Source organism: Pteropus alecto, unplaced genomic scaffold, assembly GCF_000325575.1.
Source record: "Pteropus alecto unplaced genomic scaffold, ASM32557v1 scaffold95, whole genome shotgun sequence".
Lineage (NCBI taxonomy): Eukaryota > Metazoa > Chordata > Mammalia > Chiroptera > Pteropodidae > Pteropus > Pteropus alecto.
The window spans coordinates 6,120,433-6,126,185 of record NW_006441071.1 but is presented as its reverse complement, the minus strand read 5'-3'; the positions used below and the strand labels follow the sequence as shown (position 1 = coordinate 6,126,185).

General features: G+C 36.4%; 1 pseudogene; it reads right to left on the bottom strand.

The window, feature by feature from the left end:
* Positions 1-1,061: 1,061 nt before the first annotated feature.
* Positions 1,062-1,790, bottom strand: LOC102897053 (annotated as a pseudogene).
* Positions 1,791-5,753: the final 3,963 nt, after the last annotated feature.

The window sequence follows — 5,753 nt, the reverse complement described above, 5'->3', positions numbered from 1 at the left end:
CCTTGGAGGACTAAACCTCTCATCCTGTTTCATAACATGAGAGCCTATAGGTCATGGATCATTCTGACTTTTCAGCAATTTCTCTATCCCCAGGGCTCCCACTGCAATATCTTTATCAGCAATTTACTTTAAATGAGGATTAGAATTCTATCTTGAACCTTCTCCTATGTGCAAAACTGGCAAGGAACATTCAAAAAGCTATCTTGCAAGCTGCGATTATTTCCTCTGCTCTGGAATTTGTACCAGCAGATGGGGAAAGGGTGAAGATCCCTTTAATTCAGGGAGTACAGAATTAGAGAACTATACCATTGGGTAATTCCAAAGCATCCAGAATAATGTAGGAGCTCCATTATGCCCCCTAAAGTTACCAAGTTCCCTGATTTTCTCTGTAGCATAATATGTGGTCTTTGAATAGCTCCTGAGATAAATAACATGGCTCATTTTATGATAGAAACTACCATATTTGGTCAATTCTAAGTCATCCATATTTTTATATTTTAACTTCCCTGAAATTTGAATATGCCTTTTCTCTTGATGGTACATTACAGTTTGAATGCTGGTATTTTTTTGTTCTTAGTGGTACATAAAACCAACGTTCTATTTACAATCAAAGTCATCTTAGATTCAAAGAGTTACAGTATGCCTTTGTGTGTGTGTGTGCTCCTGTAACTGTATTTAAGGCTCTTTCCAAAACAAGGCATTAGGAGCCCCCTGGTTCAAATATGCCCCTAGGCATAGCCAACTGCTATCGTGCTTGGGGATCCATTCATCAACATTAAACCCCTAGATAGGTGTAACGAAGCAGGACCCTTCTTCCATGGCATGAATCCTTTGCTGATTTCCGAGGCAGCAGCAGGAGTCAACATGGAAAACACTGGGAATTTTCCTTTGGAACTGGGCTGGGATGAGAAGTGCCTGCAAGGAACATCACTATCTTTTCCCTGAACTTTCCCTCCAATTTCTGAAGATATAGCAGAAAAAAATCTTCTTTGAAGATACTGGATAATATTTCCAAAAAACAAAAACACATCCAATGCATTGTGCTTTCAGATATTCTGGGTTTAGTTCAGCTGCTAGATGAGCTGATTGATGCATTCACCTCCATAGCCAGGTAAGCCCACCTCCTTGAGGAAGCCCACTCTATTCTTGGTAGCATGATGGGGCCACTGTGAGATGGAAAGGGCCCAAGAATGCTGAGATCATCTGGAAATTCTTCCCCAATGGCAATTTCATGAATGAGGTCTTCCAAGTAAATGACACCCAACTTCCCCAGATGTTCTTCAATCACTATGTTGTCTGTCAAAGGGATAATTTTATTCTTGACCTTGGCTTGTCCACGTTTCAAGATGAGACCTGAAAGACTTCAAATTTGGAAATCTCCAGGTCACATAAGATTCCACTACATGCAGCATGGTTTAGGAGGTCACTTTGACAAAAACACCACTGAAAATCTTCTTCAGGTGAAGGCTTGCGGTGATCCTCTTCATCATTAAACTCACCTCATTAATCTTTTAGATGCGTACAAAAAAGGCCAAGGAATGTTCATCTGGCACTTCCAAACCAAGAGGTTTCACTTCTAGTCATATGAAGTGTACTCTGCCACGTCGTTGCCGCCAAGCATCGTGTAGGAACCATTCCAGTTGCTTAAACCTGAGCTCGTTTCCTTTCCTCTGCTCCTTTTCCAAAAGTGTCTGTTTTGCCTGGGTGGCTTTGAGGGCTTGATAAGCCCTCCTCTTTTTAAAATTTTCTGGCACCAATGGGGTCTTTTTTCTTTGTTCTCCTTCTGCCATCTTTCACAGTACACCTTTCTAAGTGCCTCTTTATAGGGCACCCAACTTTCAAATCTGGAATCGCAATAGGAATCACAATCCTGGCCACCTCTGTATTCTATTCTCCAAAGCAAGAACATTCGAAAGTAAAATTTAAAATTAAACAAATTAATGAAAAGCAAACATATTTAGAAAAACATTTAACTTTTTAATTTATCATCATTTATCATGAGCTGTTAGTCTGAGAGCTCTTTTCCTTTTAAGCCCACTTCAAGTACCCATAATAAATGAGGTCTCCATTTGCAAATAGTAAACCATGGTAGTCAAATAACTGCTGTTTAAGCATTAATCTCCACTTCCAACAAAAAGCACATCCTAAATTGGATCAATGTATTTGATCTGATCAATTACTACAACAGTGAAAGTGTCTGATATTCTGAATCAATTGTCATGACTGATTTAGTTAAACTGGAGTCACGATATTATTAAACCTTAAACTGATTGTTCCAAAGATCACTTGTACATTAGATTATCTTTGAATATACACTGAGAGCTAGGTATAGTTCTCCAGTGATTTGCTAGGTTCTCTAGATATTTAACCTTTGTTAAGATTTGTGCTTGGTTTTGACTCAAGTTAGAAAAGAAAGACTTGAGACATTTATTGAGCAAAAGCACCCTGAATACTTCATGGCTATTCACCAAGCAGTAATAGAAAATGAGAACCAAGAAATAAAAATCTCATCAGTGAAATCTCTTCTTCTGTCTCTCTATATATACCTCATGTGTTGGCTTTGGCAGCAGTTTGTACTTTGTCATACCAATAAAGTTTCTGAAATTCACTAGATATCACTTCTAGCAGGAAAATATCTGCAAGTATACTTATCTGGTTATGAACAAAAATATGTTTTACTTCTTTGAATGACACATCAGAAGCATTTATTTGTATTTGCAATACACATTACTAGCTCGCCTCAAAAATCTGTGAACACATCCACATTATTAAACCATCACTCATAACTTTAAAAACATACTAACTAGAAAAGCATACAGAGTTCTCTCTATCTCAAAACATTTCATTGTACTGCTGAAAGAATTTTACTTGATTGAACGGAGAACTGCTTTTAAATTTTCTTTGGGGAAATTTAGTTAAAACTTTCCACTCTTAGACTCGCTTCAGACTGTAATTTAAATCTTTGAACACACACACATGCATATATACTCTATTTTATATACCTAAGGTGAAATTTTTTGTCACAATTCTAACATTACTGAAATATGATACATCTTATAATCAGTGGCATGATATAGTTGAATTGGCAGTGTCTTCTTTCTTTATGATAAAAATAATGTGAAGTCTTACAACCAATGCTATCTTAGATAAAACATAGAATGAAGATGATATAATAACTACTATTTATGGTTTTACACTGTCTCAAGCACTGCTTGAATTAATATTTTAATTAATAGTCACAAATACCCTACGAAGCAGATATTATTAGATAATATTTACAAATGAGGAAACTAAAGCCTGGGGAATTGAGCGTAACTTGCTCATGCCGTCGTTTATAAATGTGGAAGTTAGGATTTGGATTCAGGTATACCTGACAAACCAAAGCTCATTCTTTTAAGAGGTGCATAGTGAACCAACTTAAAAAACAGCAACCCATGTTCACTTCTGTTCAAAACTCTGCATTTAAAAAGTAGTGTAATTTCTGACGGCACTCTCACAATGATAATAAAGTTAGACTGATGATGGCATCATTAGATGGTAAACTCATTTATGCTTCTGCAAAGCATTAGCCTATTCAGGCAGAATAGCTTGTTTTCCTTCAATCTATATTTTTTATAGACCCTCTTTGGGTCAGGCACAGAGCTGATTAAATACTGGAGGCAGGTAATGAGGAAAGGAATTCAATTTAAAAGAAACTGAGGAGCAAGCCCTAGGTCAGGATTAAGAAACAGCAGATCTGGGTTCTATTGCAGGAACCTGCTGTCACTGTCTTGCTGTGAGATATGAGCTGTGAGATATAAGATATGAGTCCCTCCCTGTGACTAGTTTTCTGCATAACAATCTCTGTACTACATCTCATGACTGTGATGATAAAATAAGATTAAATAAGATAAAGTAGTTTGCAGAGCATAAATGAAAATATACTTGGCATTATTAATTTCTAGTTGACTTGTAATACACAGAATCATTGACCGAAAGCCCTTTCATGCAGACCCAGAACTTTACAATAGAAATGTGTGTGAGAGAAAGCAGAATTAGTCTCTGAGAATCTCAAAAGAAACACTGGATAGCTCTGTATTAGTTCATTAGCATTGATTATATTAGCATTGTTTCTACATATAGGCATCAATTTTTAGTTCTCTCTGTCTCTGTCTCAGACTCTTTAGCATAGTGGATAATATATTACCTTCAGTTCTAGAGGCAAACAGATTGAGTGAATCCCAGCTTTACCACTTAATTGTGCTACAATGATGTTACATAACCTCTCTGAGTTTCATTTTCCTATTTCCAAATGGGAATAGCACCTTCCATTGAAGGTATTTTTGAAGACTAAATGGCATAAAGCACTTAGAATAAGGCCAAACACATAATAAGGCTTTAATAAATATTGATGGTTTATTATTATACTAATAGATTGCAACCATCCATCATTATTTTAATCTCACTAAAAACTCCATATGAACATAGCAGCTCTGGTACGGAAAATGTGAAAATACTATTCTCGGCACCATGGATGATATAGAAATAATTAAGACTATGTTCTTGAAGAAATTACATGTGGTTTAATTTCTGCCAAATAATTATTTTGCTCATTTAGTTCATCTAATTTGATATATTATAGAAAGCAATGAACTAGCATTTTTATTAAACAAAAACAAAAACAAAAACAAACTAGGCTGTCATTACATAATCTATAAAAACCAACTTGATCCAAGCAATAGTCCTGGACTAACACCAAACATTATTCCTTTCTCCAGTTGAGTCATTGTGTTTACATCAGCAATTTGTCCTCGCAATGCTGGTTGAATGCTCGATTTCATTTCTTCCATTCTTTACATGAAGACAGCCACTTCTGAGCCCTTGGAAATCTTCTCCATTTTATCAACCTGTTGTTTCCTTCCAGATGATTTTGACACATTAAATTCCTGCGTCTGCTATATTGTTGCCCATCCTGGCAATCTCTCCAAATTTTTCCTGAAAATTTACCTCAAACACCCTAAGCTGACGTCTTTTAATTTTTTTCCTACATTCCATACCATACCATCTTCATCTTTGGGAGGCAGTTGAGATGAATGACTTTGGATCCCCTGAATTCGAATTCTAACCAGCTGTATGACTTTAAGTGAGTTACTTCTTTTTGTTTCAGTTTCGTCATTGGTAAAACAGGGTTCTTAATGATAGTGCCCATTATAGAGGTTTGTTGGGACAGTTAAATGAGTCAATATGTGTAGAATGCTTAGAATCATACTTGACACATAGTAGATGGCTATATAAATGTTTGCCATTATTATTACTGTTTGTGATCTCTCACCCTTGGTTGTTGATGCTGTCAGATGTATTAATAATTTTATATTCTAACAAATTTAGATGATGTGAAATAAGAACCAAACAGCAGAGAGAACAGATATAGAACACAGATCCATGATAAAGCTACAATGAAATGGGAGAATTATAGAAGGATAGAGAGCAGAACATTTCCGGTAGATGGAAATTAAAAGTCTTAGCAGTCTGAGAACAGGTAGAGTGAAGGACTGGAAAAGATAGATGGAAGAGTGTCAGTAGTCATCATTTTCCACAGCATGATGCGTTGAAAGAGAGATTTCAAAGTACCAAGAACTAGATAAATGTAGAGTGAAAGGCAGCAGTCAGAATTTAGAATAAAAAGAACAGAGATTGGCAACTTTGTGAAGATATTAGAGATGAGTAGGGTATGGCAGAGGAAGGAGCCCATGGCGGCGGGGGTAGGGGGGTGG